Here is an 18,666-nt window from a genome sequence, read left to right as displayed (position 1 = left end):
CTTACCTGGCCTGAAGGCATCATCAGACCACACACACACACACACACACACACACACACACACACAGAGACACACAGACACACAGACACACACACACAAACGTTTTTTTCTATTTGGGGTAGGCTGCCCTCTCTGAAGACGGTCTTGTTCCTGATGCAGCTCATTTGGCATTGGAAACCTTGAGACTGACACCTCGATGCTGACCTTGAACAAGGTTTCATTCTCTGGTGGGAGAGATGGGGCTGAGCCCAGCAATTATGCGCTGATGGCCATCAACCTAGCTCATCCTGGGGAAGAAGATTCTCGCCAAGGCAGGCATCAGATGCGGAATACACATTCATGAGAGTCAAAAGGTAATTTGCACATGTCTCAAATTGCACGCTACCTCTCCCCTATCAATTTTCCTCTCCTGCGGAAGGTAAAATTAAAGGCTTCGGAATATTACACCTTTTAGTAGTTACCAGATGACAGGGAATCGAGGTGTCAAAGCTATTGACAGGCTGACAGGTTGAACTTGAACTTGGAATATCCCTTTATCACAGCTACAATCAGGGCACTTTGTAACCACATCCCAGAGACAATAGCAATTAATTTAGGAAAAACACAACCTTGATGATAACGCCTATGAATAATTGTACCAGCATGCCTTCTGAGCACTTTGAGCTCTTGGGGTTCGACTTCACTGAAAATTGGAGGTGGCAGAGCACAGGGGTTCAGAATGCAGGCTTTTCTATTGAGTCAACCTGGCACAAGTCCTGGCTCTGCCACTTACCAGCTGCGTGGCTTTGGACCAGTCACTTGCTTCTCGGACACTTGATTTTCTCTTCTGTAGAACGGACAGTGCTCCCATTCCTACAGTGTGGGGGATTTTGTGATATTGCAAGGAGCACATTTCTCCACCTGATAAACCTTTATGATGTGCTGGCCACTGAGGGCGGGATGGAGATCAAGCCGGGTAGGACCATGCCCTCCTACCACCTATATTGTAGAAAATACTACAGGTACAGAACTCAGGCAAGGTCCGGCTTCCTGTAAGCCTTTAGCAAATGCTAGTTAATATTATATTCAAGGAGAACACTTTTTCCTTTTTAGCTGAGATATCACATGCTATACAGTGCACAAAATATACTGCTCAATAATTTTTTAAAAATAGACTTTCTTTTTTAGAGCAGTTTTAGGTTCACAGCAAAATTGAGTGGATGGTATAGAGAGTTCCCATATATCCCCTGCCCCATCACCCCGACCAACACAGAGCCTACCCCACTATCAAATTCTCCCACCCCAGTGGTGCATATGTTACAATTGATGAACCTGCACTGACAAATCATCACACAAAGTTCATACTTTACATTAGGCTTCACTCTTGGTGTTGTACATTCTGTGGGTTTGGATAAACGTATAATAACATATATCCACCGTTATAATATCGTACAGAATAGTGTCACAGCCCTAAAACTCCTCTGTGCTCTGCCTATTCATCCCTCTTCCTTCCCTCCATCCCTGGCAATCACTGATCTTTTTACTGTTCCCTTAGTTTTGCTTTTTCCAGAATGTCATATGGTTGGAATCCTACAGTATGTAGCCTTTTTAGATTGGCTTCTTTCACTCAGTAATATGCATTTAAGTTTCAGCCATGGCTTAATAGATCATTTCTTTTCAATAAAATAGAATAACATTCTGTTGTCTAGATGTACCACAGTTTAAAGCTCCATTGATTTTTCATGTACACACATGTAACCACCAGCCAGGTCAAGAGATAGGACATGTGTAGCCCACACCAGGCTCTCTCGTGCTCCCTCCCAGCCAAACCCCCAACAGTGACCACTTTTCTCTCCTCCATCACCAAGAATTAGTTTTGCCATGTTTGAACTTTATGTAAATAGAATCTTACACTTTTACTCTTTCATGTCTGGCTTCTTTCATTTAAACTTATGTCTGAGAGGTTCATTGATAGTGCATATAGCAGAGTTCATTTTTTCTTTGCTGTGTTGCATGGAAACCTATCTATTATACGTTATATCTTAAAGTATGCACATGCCTGTGTATCAGACACTGCGCTAGGCACCAGGGGATACAGAGGTGTGTCCAGTGCAGGCCTTGTGCTCGGGGAGTGCACAGCTTAAGAGTGGATGCGAAACATCCTAAATTTCCCCCAAACGAAGTGTCACATCAAGTGTGTCTAAAACAAGGAGTGGGACTTCCCTGGTGGTCCAGTGGTTAAGACTCCATGTTCCGACTGCAGGGGATGTGGATGCGATCCCTGGTCAGGGAGCTAAGGTCCCGCGTGGCATGGGACGCGGCCAAAAAATTTAAATAAATTAATTAAAAAAAAAAAAAGGAGTATATTATGCTTTATGGGAACACCACTGGGAGGAAATGTATTCATTTAAATACTCTTGAGCTCTCACAAGGTGCTAGGCCTTGTGCCAGGAGCTGGGAGGAGAGTATGGTGGATGAGATATGCTTCCTGCTCGTGGGGAGCTAATATCTGGGGACTGGGGGAATAGAGACAAGTTGTCATGTGATCCGTGCTATAATAGAAGGAGCACAACAGACTGTGGGAAAAAAAAAAAAAACAAAAAAAAACAGGCTGTGGAAATCCAGAGAGAGAGGGGCCCCTCGCAGCCTTGGGGCCGGGGGGGAGGGGCATGGTGCGGGGTGGGGGGGGGGAGGTCAGGGAAAGTGCAGTAGACATTGTTGGTGGCCCGGCCTACAGATACCCCTCCCTCTCTCCCCACAGCCAAGCCTTCCTTGTGCAATATTTTTCTCAACATGGTGGCCACAGAATCCTGAGCGTCCCCCCAGCTCCAGAGGTTGACTCCTGATTGGTCCAAGCCAACCAAGAGGCTCCTGTTCCCCACCAGCGCATTGGTTTAGCCATGGGCACGTGTTGCATTCTGGCCAATTAGATATGAAAGAAAGTCACCTGGGGCGAGTGGATGGCAGAGCTTCTAAGAAACATATTCCTTACTGATTTAAAAAAAAGAAGCAACTGCTGTACACTTGAAACAAACATAACATTGTAAATTAACTATACTTCAATTTTTAAAAATTTTTTAAAAAAAGAAGCAACCTCTCTTGGGAGGAATTATTCCATTTTTCTGCCACTGGTCTTCATTATGAGTAGGTGACACTGTGTCTTTTTGCTTATTAAACTCCTAGCAGAATTAACCCAGAACTATTTCATCTCTAGACTTCTGGTTCTGTCCCACAATAAACCTTCAGTTACCTGCAGGCAAAAAACATTCCAGTTTATATTCTTAGAGGACAAGATTTCTTAGCTGAGTCTTCAAGGATGCTAAAGAATTAACTGGGGAGAAAACTCCATGGAAAGAATAACAAATAATTTGCATACAAACCAGGACACTGGGACAGGCACCTAAACCAGCTCTCCACCCGCCATCCCCCCACTGCCCCGCCAGGGAAAATGGGACATAGGACATCTTTTCCCCAGCAAGAACTCAGAGTGAGCAAAGACATGACACTTCTTTTAGTTTTGTTTTCTTTTCTTTAACAAACAAAGGATGCTTATTCTGTATTAGGCATTGTTCTCAGAGCTTTAGAAATATTAACCCAGAAATGATCACCAGTGAGTTGGCAGGGGGGAGGCAGGAGGACAAAAGACAGGGATGACTCAGAAGACCATGTGGGCTTCACTGAGATGGAGGTATTTAAGCAAGACCTGGAGCGGGAAGGGTATACCAGATGGAGGCACAGCCTGAGCAGGAGGGGAGGGAAGAACAAGATGTTGAGAGAGAGGCAAAAACTCAGGAAGCCTGGAGTGCTGTGTGCAGAGAGGGGAGGGGATGATGGCCAGGGAAGGGCAGTCGAGGCTGGCTTGCAGGAATCTGGAGTTTGTCCTGAAGACCTCAAAGGGTCTGAACAGCAGGGGCAGATGCAGGTTTTGTGGGGTCTGAAGCTTATACAACTTGGGGGTGGGGATGCTCTTTCAGAAAAAAGAATACAATTTCATGGGACACAGAAGGGGTCCATTCTACTGGGAATGACTAAGTTTCACTAGCTTCGCAGGAAGTGGCCTCTGCTGAGAAGAGAGGTGATCCAGTCACAGCTGGGCTTAGAGAAGCACTTGTGGCCCCAGCACAGTGCCTGGATGTGATGGAGCAAGGTGGGAAATCTGATGACGATGAAGCATGGAGAAAGAAATTGGGAAACTGCATCTTGTACTCCATCAGAAATGTCCACAGTCTGTGTGGTGATAAGAGAGTCTTTGGCCACTCGAGGGGGTCACATGGAAAGGAGGCCACATGGAAAGGAGGTGTTGTGGTACTATCTGGGACACATTCCATCTGCCCTCTGGTCCTAGTCTCTCCCTCTGTAGAGAGAGGAGACCAGAAGATATCTCTGAGTCTTTCTACCGCTGTCATTTGGCGATTTAAGGAGACACAGAAAGCCAATTGAGGCCAGCCTGGATTACAAAACTTTGCACCGAAAATGACCTCATATAACAGGACCTTCCTGGCAGTTGAGATGCATGAGATTAATGTTCCAAAATCCAGCTGGTTCTCAGAGTTTCCCCAGAAAGTTTGAAAACAAAAACAAACAAAATTTTACTTCCAGGTGACCTATGTGCAGCATCAGACCAGGTCAGTAAACTCAAGCCAGGGATGGGGTTGAGTGGGGTTGGGAGTCCACACTGGGCCTGAGGGACCCTCACAGTCTTCAGAGTTGGATGGAGGGAGGCAGGACACACAGGAATAGGGCTACTTCCCTGTTCAGCCCCTGTGGCTCACTCTTAGCCCATTGTATACATGGGGCTTTTGAACAAGGTTTCATTTGTGAACAAGAGAAAACTTTGTGCTGCTAACAGTTTTTATTTTTATTTTTTGAAAACCACTGCTCCAGAGCCAGAGTTCTTAATGTGGAATCCACAGAACTAGGGGTCCTTAGCTGGGCATCCAAGAGCTGGAGGACGTTTCTGGAACCCTAAGCAGAAATCTGTGTGCATTTGCATATTTATATATTTCTGGGAAGAAGACCCCATGGCCTTCAACCATTGCAAAAAGCTCCTCTCACAAAAAGGTAAGAACTACAGATCAGCATTTCTCAAACAAGTGTGCACAAGAATTCCTGGGGCCCTTGCTAAATGCAGATTCCGACTCAGTAGGTCTGGGCTGGGACCTGAGAGTCTGCATTTCTCACACGCTCCCAGGTGACGCTGATGCTGGTCACCTGTGGACCACACGTTGAACAAACATCTAGGACTACGTTGCCCAATATGGCGGATTCTGGCCACGTGTGGCCACCGAGCTCTTAAGATGCGACTTATTCAAATTGAGACATGCAATAGGTGTGAAATACACATCAGATTTCGAAGACTCTCTACCTGCCAAGTGTAAAATCTGTCATTAATAATTTTATATTGATTATATGCTGCCATGATAATCTTTTGTATGTATTGGGTTAAGTAAAATGTATTATTTAAGTTCATTTCAGCTGTTCCTATTTACCTTTTTAAAATGTGGTCAGTTAAAAAATATATTTGAATTACAACTGTGGCTCACATTGTATTGATGATGAAATGGCAGCTGACTCAGGAATGAAGAGGTGGTGTGGAGTAGAGGAATTTAGTCCCAGGATCAAGTCTCAGTGGTGCGGTTGAACAGTCTAGAGACCTTTAAATAGTCCCTTCCCTGAGTTAGTCCACCTGTATAAGAGGGAGGCTGGGGGGAAAGTGTCACTGAAGGCCCCTCTCAGTTCTCAAAGTCTCCCCCATGACCTCACCTCTTTCCATAGCTTAATGCAGATTTACAGTCTTCCAGAGAGGCAGTACAGGGGTCAAGGGTGCTGGGGCAGACTGCCTGTGTTCACATCCTGGCTTGCAAGTTACCACCTGTGTGGCCTGGGGCAAGATGCTGCACCTCTGCTGGGCCTTGGTTTTCCCATTTGTAAAATGGGCATAATAATAGCACCCATCACACAATGTTGAGGCGAATAAAAGAGTTAATACCTAAAAAAGGCTGAGACCATGGCCTGGCACACTGCACATCCTCAATTAATAGGAACTCTTATTGATACTACAAACCAGGGTTAAAATCCACATCCCACCCCGTTCAGGTAAAGTGAGCTTGACCTTTTACTTGTCAACCCTCTGGCCCCTCTTTTGTAAAATAAAGACATCAATTCCGACAAACAAATAAGAGAATAGTCATAAAGTGCCTAATGTTGTGTGTAGCACATAGCAGACCCTGAATAAATGGCAAGTCGTTATCCTCTTCCGCTCCTTTCTGCTATTTTAGTGTCTGTTCCGGGGACCGAGAGATGTTGTGTTTCATCAAACAAAAATGTCCCCACTCTACTGCATTGTTTCTCAGAGCAATCAAGCCTCAGGTGAAGGCATCCTTTTCAACAATGTGGGGTCTGGTACCAGGCCTGTAAACTTCCAGCATGAGCCCCCTCAGGATGCATTCTATGCCCCATCCAGAATCTGATCAAAAATTAAAAAGAAAAAAAATCACTGTCGTGCACCAGCTCCCATAGCAAGGTACCTTGTGGATGGCCGCAGTGGGTCGTAGTGCTGTTTGATTCATTTGCAAGGCCTGGAAACTTTAAAATTGCACTTGGATGCTGTGTCTGTGTGCCCTCTCCTCTCTGCGTTTGTGTTTGGGTCTCAGTTGTAATCTATTTTAGTTTTGCAACTCCACACGACACTTCCGGTTTTGCTTTGCCAGACTGATGGGGTCCAGAAGACTGTGTATCCACCCTGTGGGGGACATTTCCGAAGCAGAGTTGCCTAGTGGAAAGGCCTGGAGAATGATTTATGGGTCGTGGGGAGCTGCTTTGCATGAAGTAAAGGATGGGCTAATTAATGGGCTGGTCCCACTCGGGAGAGAGAGCATTTTTTTGTTCCAAGAAGCTGAGGACCACAACTATTTCAGACAAGCAGGCTTGGCAGTTCATTTCTGCAGAGCTTCACGGAAGGTTGCAGAGCTCATCAACTTTTCCAGGCTTTAAAGCAATTAGGCAGATGTGGTGCCGTGGAAAGCCTGCCAGCGTTATAGCTGGGAAAGCTGGCTTCAGGCCCCAGCTGTGCCTCTTGCTACCTGGCCTCTGTTTCCTCATCAGTGAAATGGGGATAGTAATCCATTGCTCCTGAGTTGCTGAGAGGAGGGTTAACGTGTGAGATGGTGTCCCTGACTTAGAATTGGTGCTTCACAAACATTCATGGAACTGAGAACCATTAGACAAGTGCGTGCAGTCTTGGGGAAGAATTAGTGAGAAGGACTTTTCAAGCTCTGTGTCTGTGAGAAAAAGGCAGAAAATCTCTGAATTCAAAATGGCCCCCACGGCCACTGGGAGGGCTTCCTGAAGGCTCTGTGCTAAGTGTGTGTGTGTGTGTGTGTCCCAGGCTCTGTGCTAAGTGTGTGTGTGTGTCCCCCAGGCTCTAAGTGTGTGTGTGTGTGTGTCCCAGGCTCTGTGCTAAGTGTGTGTGTGTGTGTGTGTGTATGTCCCAGGCTCTAAGTGTGTGTGTGTGTGTGTGTGTCCCAGGCTCTGTGCTAAGTGTGTGTGTGTGTGTGTCCCAGGCTCTGTGCTAAGTGTGTGTGTGTGTCCCAGGCACTATTTTATTTATTTACTTTTTTTACAGTAAATTTTTAGTTTTTAATTTTAAGTACAGTTTTAAGTACAGTTGATTTACACTGTTTCAGGTGTATCTGTGGTAAGTCTTGCAGTGGTTGGGAGGAGAGGAGAAGACAGACTCACTGGCTCCAAGCTGGCTGTGCCTCGAGGCTTTTGGGAATGCCCTTTGTGGATGGATATTGTTATTTTATGCTGCTCAGAAAAGACAGCCAACTGTTTTGTACTAATGACTAGCTGTTTCCTTTCTCTGTTCAAATTTTAATACCCAGGTACCCATTTGCTCCTTTTTTTTTTTTTTTTGACATTATAAATACTGCAACATCCTCCCCTACACACACTTACACACACTGACCTATCCCATCAGCAGGGCTATTGCCCCAAAGAGAATGTATACTCCCAGCCTCCCTTGCAGCTAGATGTGACCTTGTGATGAAATTCTGACCAATGGGATAAGAGAGCAGAAGTGTGCAACTTCCAGGCACATCCTTATAAAGCAAGTTGCTTGCCCTCTTTTCCTCCTTCCCACCGGCAGCTACAGGAGCAGCCATCACTGCCCCGGGGCTGGGGATTGTGTGTTGCGCATGTTGCCTGCCAATGGGTTACTGATGACTTGGCAGAATAAAGCCAACTACTAGCCCTGGACCAACAGCCTACCTCTGCACTAATACAAGAAAGAGAAATAAAATTTTCTCTTATTTCAACTGCTGTATTTTGGAGTCTCTGTGTTAGAGCACCTTGGTGCCACCCTAATTTACACACAGGGACTGGATAGTAGTCCCAAAAGGGAAGAGTTTTGTCAAGACCAGCTCTGTAATGAGGGATTTGGGAGGTGGGTTCCTTCATGTTTCTCCTCAGAGCAACAGGATTTTTTTCTCTTGGGATTAAAAGTTGTTTATTGTTTTATTCTAATTATAAATGCCGTACCTGGTCATGGTAGAAAAGTTTTGACAATCTCATCAGATGTAGGTCATCTCTGTGAATCATTTGATGATACATCCTTCTGGTAACTGTTTCTGTGTTTCTTTTATGAAAGAGGATTCATAATATATACTCGGTTTTGTAATTTATGAATTTTTTTCACTTCAAATTACGCTGTGAAAACTATCATTTGAACAAAGGAAGTACAGATGTTATTTGGGGTGTGTGTGTGTTAAATGTCACCATTTGTGCATACATTTGGATGTAAACTAAATCCCTGAAACAAGTACAAAGTATGAATGAGATTATCATAGCAGGCAAAGAACTAGACCTCCAAGGGCTGTATGTTTTTTGAGAAATTTCAAGACTGAACAAATGAGTCTTTAGAACTCATGAAAGATAATGTGTGGCCTGCTCTATTTCTTTGAACTAAAGTTTCTTATGTCATAAACTTTAAATATTTAAGCCTTTCTATTTTTAAGAAAATGCCAAAAAAGTTGTATCCTCCCTCCAAAGTTGCACTGCAAGCACTTTCCCATGCTATTACATTCTCCTTGGAAAATATGACTTTTATCAGCTAATCATATTCCATAGTACGGGTAGCCCATTATTTACTTATCCAATTATTTTTGCACATTTGATGATTTCATTTCTCCATTCTTTTGCTATTAAAAATACACTTAAAGAGAAACCTAATATTGACGTCTTAGTGTGCATTTCTGACCCTAATTTTGGGGTAGATTTTTCAAAGTGGAGTTATTGGGTTAAAGGTCATAACTATATTTAAGACTCTTAATACATTTTGCCAAATTTCCTTCAAGAAATGTTTCAATGCAGCACATTCCCACAAATAATATAGGAGAGTAGGGCTTAGAATCATGACCTAGATTGTGGCAATTTAGGACCCACCAGCCCAGACTCCATCCCTGGTGTCCCCAGAGAGCCTGTTAATCCTTCTTTGATGAAGATGACAGCATGACTGGCTGAGGATGGCAGACATCCCTACTACTGAGTGGGAGTGGACACCGTTAGGGCACGTTCTAGAGTGATTCCATACCACACAGAAACCCTGCTTGCAGGTCTGGCCCAGTCTGGATGTTTCATCTTTCAGAGTCTGTGTTCTCATTCCACACTGTACTGCCCTGAATGGTCGCTTTCTTTTGTTAGCATCTGTGTCTACAGTTTCTGCCTATGTCGCTTTAAACCCAGTCCTTATTAAGGGTATTACCAAGCTGGGTAGTCTCCTTGAAGAGTGTCCGATGAAGTCTGCCACCAGGAACTTGAGACATTCACTCATCTCTTTATTCATTCATTTTGTATTCAACACATATATAATAACTACCTACTATGTGCCAGGTACATTGGGAAGCACAGTGGTGGACAAGACCTACATGGTCTCTCTCTTCGTGGAGCTTATTGGCTAGCGGTAGAGCAACATAATAGGCTATAGACAAACAAAATAATATATAATTACCAAACTTTGATATGCACTATAAAGGACACAAATAGAACCCTATCCTAGGGACCTCTGTGGGTCTACTTCAGAGAAGTGGGCAGGGATGCTCTCTGAGGAAGTGGTGTTTAATTTGAGACTTGAAGGATGAGAATGAGAATGGGATGATTGAGGGAAAAGTATTCTTGGCAAAGGGAACAGCATGTTCTTGAGATGGGAGAGTTCTTTGTGTTTATAAGGGACCAAAAGACAGCAGTGGGCTGGAGCAGAGGGTGACAGTGGCAGGAGGTGGGCTTGGAGCAGGAGGCAGTGAGCAGTTTTCCTTTTGTTCTAAATCCAAGCCACTGAAGGGTTATAAGCCGAGGCAAATGGAGGGAGCAGGGTTGCATGAGCCCATTTTGTAAATGGATTAAAGAGGATGAGGCAGTGGCGTGGCATCACTATTACAGGCATCCAGGAGAGAGACGATGAGGACCAACACCAGGGTGAGGGTGTAAAACGAAGCCAGAAGGAACTTTCATGGCATCCCATCCATGCCATCCTATTGGACATCGGGTCAGTCTGGGGCCAGGTCAGGCTGACCAAGGGCGGCTGTGGGTGCTGTCAGCTTTTCCCACGGCCCCATTCAGCAGCCACCTACATAGCGGGCTAGCCGAGCACCAGTCACACCCCAGACCCTCCCTCACCTGTGAAGACCTCGACCTCTGCTCATAGAAGTGCACTCCTTTCCCAAAGGCATGTGTAATTTTCAAAGGAAAAGTCAACCCTGGAGAGGTCTCATTTCAACCTATTCTCAGTTACTGACGCCTGAGTGGGAAAGAGTTTCTTTTTTTTTTTTTTTAAGCTTTTAAATTTTATTTTATTATTTTTTTAACCTCTTTATTGGAGTATAATTGCTTTACAATGGTGTGTTAGTTTCTGCTGTGTAACAAAGTGAATCAGCTATACATATACATATATCCCTATATCTCCTCCCTCTTGCGTCTCCCTCCCACCCTCCCTATCCCACCCCTCTAGGTGGTCACAAAGCACCAAGCTGATCTCCCTGTGCTATGTGGCTCCTTCCCACTAGCTATCTGTTTTACATTTGACAGTGTATATATGTCCATGCCACTCTCTCACCTCGTCCCAGCTTCCCCTTCCCCCTCCCTGTGTCCTCAAGTCCATTCTCTACGTCTGCGTCTTTATTCCTGTCCGGCCCCTAGGTTCTTCAGAACCATTTTTTTTTTTTTTTAGATTCCATATATATGCATTAGCATACGGTATTTGTTTTTCTCTTTCTGACTTACTGCACTCTGTATGACAGACTCTAGGTCCATCCACCTCACTGCAAATAACTCAATTTCATTTCTTTTTATGGCTGAGTAATATTCCATTGTATACATGTGCCACATCTTCTTTATCCATTCATCTGTCGATGGACACCTAGGTTGCTTCCGTGTCCTGGCTATTGTAAATAGAGCTGCAATGAATATTGGGGTGCATGCATCTTTTTGAATTATGGTTTTCTCAGGGTATATGCCCAGTAGTGGGATTGCTGGGTCGTATGGTAGTTCTATTTTTAGTTTTTTAAGGAACCTCCATACTGTTCTCCATAGTGGCCGTATCAATGTACATTCCCACCAACAGTGCAAGAGGAGGGAAAGAGTTTCTGAGACTAACCCTTAGGCAAGTTACCCTCTCTGAATCGGCCTCTGTTTCCTCGTCTGTTAAGTGGTGGGGGGGGGGTTGTCTCCTCCCTGCCCTTTATTCATTCAACAACTCGGGGAGCCTGCTGTGCCTGACCAGGGGCTGGGCCCTGAGAGGAGTAAGATACGCTTTCTGCCTCCCAGAAGCTTAAAACCCAGCAGGTCTCCAAGGTTCCTGTGAGCCTGTAAACATAAAGCTCCCTGATTTCCCCACTTGGCTGATCATCACTCCTGACTTCCAGGCACCCACCCCTCCTCTCAGACCTCATCCAGTGGGTTCTTTTCTTTTTCTTTTCTGTGCTTTGCTTTGCTTTCTTTTCTTTTCTTTTTTAATTTTTATTTTATATTGGAGTAGAGTTGATTTACAATGTTGTGTTCGTTTCAGGTGTACAACAAAGTGAATCAGTTATACATATACATATATCCATTCTTTTTCGATTCTTTTCCCATATAGGTTACTATAGAATATTGAGTAGAGTTCCCTGTGCTATACAGTAGGTCCTTGTTGATTATCTATTTTATATATAGTAGTCTGTGTATGTTAATCCCAACCTCCTAATTTATCCCTCCCCACCTATCTTTCCCCTTTGGTAACCAGAAGTTTGCTTTGTAAGTCTGTGAGTCTGTTTCTGGTTTGTAAAAAGTTCATTTGTATCACTTTTTTTTTAGTTTCCACATATAAGTGATATCATATGATATCTGTCTTTCTCTGTCTGACTTACTTCACTCAGTATGAAAAGGTCCATCCATGTTGCTGCAAATGGCATTATTTTATTCTTCTTTATGGCTAAGTAATATTCCATTGTAAATATATACCACATCTTCTTTAACCATTTATCTGTCAATGGACATTTAGGTTGCTTCCATGTCTTGGCTATTGTAAATAGTGCTTCTATGAACATTGGGGTACATGTATCTTTTTGAATTATGGTTTTCTCCAGATATATGCCCAGGAGTGGGATTGCTGGATCATATGGTAGCTCTCTTTTTAGTTTTTTAAGCTAAAAAAACTGTTCTCCACAGTGGCTGCACCAATTTACATTCCCACCAACAGTGTAAGAGGGTCCCCTTTTCTCCCCACCAGTGGGTCCTCTTCGTGGCATTGATGCCTCCTGGGGAATTTCTCTCTGATTTCTGGGCTGTGATGGAGGTTAGGGACTCACCCTGACTTACTGGGCTGGTATGCCCAGAAGTACAGGACTCTCACTCAGACCAATACCTGGACTTTGTGACAAATGCAAAGCAATGTGACGTTCCTGCCCCTGGGACAGACCCTCACACCATTCCCTCCTAAGGGTTGCTTCTCCTACCCACCCTCATCAAAACCTCACTCTGGTCCCAGCATGGTCTCTGCCTGGGCCAGAAACTAGTCATAAATGATTGTCAGAGAGAATTTCCATGGCCTGAAAAATTCAAACACAGCCACCAAGGCTAATGCCAAACTTCGTTATTACGGTTCTAACATGAATACTTTCTAGAAGGGTCTTGCTCAGGAAGCCAAAACCTGTTTGGTCTTTTTACAAGGGGAAAAAATAAAATAAGATCAAAGAACAGAAAGAAAAGGAAAAACTTTAGCTGTCACTGAAGGCACACTATGTGCCTGGAGGTCCCACATATGTTAATTTTCTGATTGACCATTTTACAGATGGGCCTTCTGAGGCTAAGAGGTCAAGAAATTTGAATGTTCAGCCAATACATTTGAAGGCCGGGGATCAAATCAAACTTGTCTCTGAAATGTTTCCTTTTTACTACCCAGATACCCAGATGAAAAAAGGACTGGAGTAAAGATAGATGGAATTTTGGACGTGGCTCACATACCCCTCCCTTTATCGTGGCTGATGGAGTTCCCTTAAGCCAGCCAACACCGCATGAGCTCGCCATGTGCCTGGCGCCAGATGGCAGAGAGATCCCAAGATGTGCTCCCTGCCCTCAGGGAGCTTGTAACTAACAGGGAGATCACACACACACACACACACACACACACCAGGAAAAGAAGACAGAATGCAACAGAACAAGGCTAAAAGCCAAGAGAACAGATGCTCCCGGACATGGAGGCAGTGCTCCCTTCCAAGTATGTCTTTTCTTGGGAGGTTTCCTCTTCAATTGCGGGTAGTAAGCTAGCCCTACCATCAAAGGACATGAACATGGCAAAAATGCCCTTTGAGGGGAACAGTTTGTCTTCTGGATATCGGAAAAAACCAGGTTCCAAGCTGAACGCATGCCTTCCGGGTTGGACACGCCCCGATGCCAGACTTTGAGTCCCCGCTGAGTCAGATTCTACCACCACTCATTTTACAGAGAACACAGAGGAAAATCCATTCTGGGGGTTGTTTGTGCATGATGTGTAATAATGGGGGAAGGCATCCATGATATGCTTAAAAGAAAGAATGGAAGGAGGAAGGGAAGGGAGGGTGGGAGAAAAGTGGATTCGATTTCTACGGCTACATAACAGATCACCACAAATGCAGCAACTTTAACACAATTGATCATCTTGCAGTTTCTGTGGGTCAGGCGTCTGGGCGTGGGTCAGCCAAAGGTCTGGCAAGGCGGAAATCAAGGTGCTGGCCAGGGCTGTGGTCTCACCTGGAGCTCTTCCAAGTTCCTTCAGGTTGTTGGCAGAATTAAGTTCCTCGCATCCTTGATTCTCTGTTGGCTGTTGATCGGGGGCCCGGCACACGAAACTGGCTGCGTGGACACGGCTGATGAAGGGGCGTAGAAGCTGGCGTTGCAGGGAACACCCACTGTAGCATCAGGCTGTAGCATCAGGCTGGACTTTGTTTAGTCGAATTTGCTCAGTTAGGTGAACTTGAATTTGGTCGACAAGGTCAAGGGGAGTCCATCTTTGGAGGGTGATTTTCTGGTTCACTGACCAGAAAATCCGGTCAGTTACCTGAAACTCTCTCATTTAAGCAGACAACCTCTTCTTTTCTTTCCTTTTCCAAGAATTAAAAGTGACAGCTTGAATTGTTTTTCTCTTCCTTCCAAAGCAATACATATTCATTGTAGAAAGAGGAGAAACCACAAATTAACAAAAAGACAAAATATACCCATTCAGAATCCCTCCCTAGAGGCCACTTTTAAGACTTTGTGTATATTTTTGTCCAAAATGAGAGGATATTATACATATTGTTTTATAACCCATTTTTTCACTGCCTGTATTGAGAGGATCACAGTATATCACTATTTTCCGGTTACTGCACAATACTCCTTTATACAGACATATCATGATTTATTTAACCAATCTCCTATTATAAACTATGTTGTAATGAACATCTAATAACTAAATCTGAATCATTTCCTTAAAATGAGTGCCCAGAAGTAGGATTAGTGGACAGATTACTTTCTGGGTCTCAGTCTCCTCATCTCTGAAACGGGGAGAAGAGTAGTGCCCACACCCTAGGATTGATTGTGTGGCAGTTGAATGGATAAACAAGATTCAGCACATAGTAAATGTTCAATGCAAGTTGCTATTAAGCAGCACCTTTTTGGAAACATGCTTTTTAATGGAAATGTTTCTAACATATAATAGACACATACACCTGTCTATCCAATGGCAGAACCTGAGTCTCCACCAGCCCATGGCGGTAGGAAATCCAGTGTCCCTGTGGTAGCCTCCAAAGATGACCATCAATTTTTTCTCCCTGCACGCATTTGCTGCTGCTCACATCTCCATCCCCTCTGGATGAATCAGGTATGGCCATGCCACTTGCTTTGGCCAGTAGAAGACAGAGGAAGTGATCCTGTGTGTCACTTCCAGGATCAGCCTTTCAGAGGACTGGCGGTTTCCTCGCCTTGGAATGTAATCCTACTTTGAGACGGCATCGCTGTGAGGAAGCCCAAACTGGCCATGTGGAGAAATAGGCCCAGCCAGCCCCCGGTGGTTACAGCCACCCAGCTGAGGTACTGGACTTGGGACTGTTGTCGCCATCTTGGACCTTCCAGCCCCAGCAGACAGCACGCAGAGCAGAAGACCCACCAGCTGAGCCACGTTAATAAACTGCCATCCAGACCACTGAGTTTGGTGGCTTGTTATTAAGCAATAGAGAACTGAACACCCTCACCCCAGGAGCCTCTTCCCCTATACGTCCAGGAATATTCAGGGGAGATCATTCATGTACTCAGATCTGGACCAGACTTTTGGGGCCAGAGGTCTCCACATCCCGCCCTGCATGCAGTCACTCTGGTCAATAGTTCATCACAGAAGCAACACCCACCCTCCAAGGGGGCATTTTGGATTTCTGTGCAGTGGGGTTGGTTGTTATAATAATTGAGGAGGGGCATGGCTGGCATTTCTTGGGTGAACAGTGCCCCTGCCAAAGCACAGGGCAGTCCCGCATGGCAAAGGATTTCCTAACCAGACATTCCTATGAGTAAATAAAAGCAAAAATCTTTGTGCAATTACCTGAGCCCAGAGTTGTGGTTCTTAACCAAGGGTGATTTTGCCTATTAGGGGACATTGGACAAGTCAGGAGACATTTTTGGTTGTCACACTGGGCATGGGGTTGCGCCTGACATTTAGAGGGTAGAGGTCGGAGAGGCTGCTGAACATCCTACAATGCACAGGACAGCCCCCAAACAAAGAACGGTTGTGCCCCAGGTGTCAATAGTGCTGAGAACTCCTGATCCAGAGCCTTACTCCAGTGATGTATAAACTCAGTTTATTCTGCAAGGTTGAAATATGCACTGAATTCTTCTGGACTGAAACTATCATATAAATCAGTGGAACTTGATTAAGAATCATCCTTCATTCAGAAAATCCCCTCCCTGGACCCAAGATTTTTGCTCTGTGAGCTGCCAGCCCAATGCCATGTGTCCATCCTCTAGGGGCAGCTCTCACATCAACAGCGATGCATCCGATAGACACTCGTGCCCCCTGCTTCACCTCAACGGAGTCCAGCCCACGCATTTACCTACTGAAATGCACACACTTTTTATTATACATCACTTTCTTTTTATCTAACATTTAGGGCATTATATTAATTTGTAAAATGATGTGTGTAGTTACATGATAGGGGCTAGGAATCTGTACTTCAGGATCATAAAGGGGAGGTTAAACTAAGTGTTGGAAGGGAACTTTGAGTCAGATGAGTCGAGAAATGTTTGTCCAGAACACGCGATGGGGCTGTCCCAGGAGCCAGAGTCTGACTCACCACTGGACAAATGTGCCGGCACCCTGGCAGAGCAAAGAGACTGGTGCAGACTGAGTGATCCCAGGGGCGTCATCACTAACGGGGGACCCACACTACGGAGGGCTCCTCGGGACTCCAGAGAGGACTCACCATCCCTCGTGTTCTGCCCAGCCACACGGGCTCCACGCCACTGAAGGGCCAGGGACTCAGCTTCACTCACGCGGCTGCTTCCCCGGAAACTGGCCTGCCTTCAGGACCACGGGGATGGGACCATCAGGTTGATGGGACCATCAGCCCTGGGGTCAGCGTCCTTGCGGGCCAGAACCAGCATGCCCCTTCCACCTGTAACCCTGGAAAGGAGTCCCAACTGGCCCCATCTCTTCCCGCCCCCTCCCCTGGGCTCACGACTCTGGCCTTGGTCCCAGCCACCGTGTCCCTCTGCCTACAGAGCCCCAGCTCAGACACCAGGTCCAGTGACCCCCACTTCCCTGACTCTTCTATTCTCCATCAAAAATAACAATACGCCTGTCATCAGCAGTCCAGGTATAGCACACTTTTATTTACTTGGTTCAATTTGCTATTTTTAACAGCAAAATTAGCACCTGTCAGTCACCACTTACAATACAGCTAAGACCTTAACAATAATTGCCATGTGTTATGGTCCTTCCCACAATAGTATCCTCAAGCTTATACTCGACATTACCTTGTGTTCCATGTTGATAGTTTTTGTTTTGCTTTGTGTTTATAGAAAGGAACTCTGTAGAGCTGCAGAAAAGGAAAGGTTTTTATTTTTTAGGCCACGCTGCACGGCATGAGAGATCTTAGTTCCCTGACCAGTGATCGAACCCGTGCCCCTTGCAGTGGAAGCGCAGAGTCTTAACCACTGGACCGCCAGGGAAGTCCCCATGTTGTATAGTTTTATTGTATCTATTCAAATTCTCATATCTTTATTTTATTTGCATTTAACTGTATTCAAAGGATATCATACTGTATGCAGTCTTTGGGGACTTATTTTTTCTTTTTTTACTTAATATTATTTCTGGTACCTTTTTAAACTCCGTATTCTACGTGAAGACCCATCCATATTTTGCATTTGCTCATTCTCTTGGTTGCATCATTGCATTCCATGGTGAGTACGTTCTACAGTTTACTCAGCCGGGGTCCCGTGCTTGGCATTGGGTTGCTGTTAGGGGTTTGCTCTGGTGAATGGCACTGGCTTTTCAGTCCACTCGGGCTGCTATCACAGAATACCGCAGGCTGGCTGGCTTAGAGAAATTTATTCCTAACGGTACTGGAAGCTGGAAGTCCAAGAAGACTAGGACTTAAGAACACAAGGCACTAGCAGATTTGGTGTCTGGGGAGAGCCTGCCTCCTGGTTCATAGACGGCTGTCTTCTTGCTGTGCCCTTACATGGCATGAGGTGAGAGAGCTCTCTGGGGTCCCTTTTATAAGGGCACTAATCCCATTCATGAGAGCTCTACCCTCATAACCTAATCACCTCCCAGAGGCCTCGCCTCCTAACACCATCAGATGGGGGGTTAGGTTTCAACATGTGGACTTTAGGGAGACACAGGTATTCGGTCCGTAGCAGTGCTGCTTTGAACCATCGCTGCTCTGAGCATGGCTCCTGCTACCCAGGGGCAAGGACGTCTCTGACGCACATTCCTGGAAGAGGAATAGCTCTTCCCTGCCTCTTCACACAGAGAAAACTAAACAGATCAAGCTCATCATTCTCCAGGTGTTGTGAGGTTGACATGATGTTGGAAAGGGCAAGGGTTCTGCAGCAGGAAGAACTGACGCTGCCCCCTGCCCCACCACTCGCCGGCTGAGACTCTAAGTGATTTATTATCACTTCAGAGCTTCCATCCCCTCACCTCTACGT

Source organism: Balaenoptera borealis, assembly GCF_965194805.1.
Source record: "Balaenoptera borealis genome assembly, chromosome: 3".
In the NCBI taxonomy this organism is placed as follows: domain Eukaryota; kingdom Metazoa; phylum Chordata; class Mammalia; order Artiodactyla; family Balaenopteridae; genus Balaenoptera; species Balaenoptera borealis.
Note: the sequence above shows the minus strand (reverse complement) of the source record.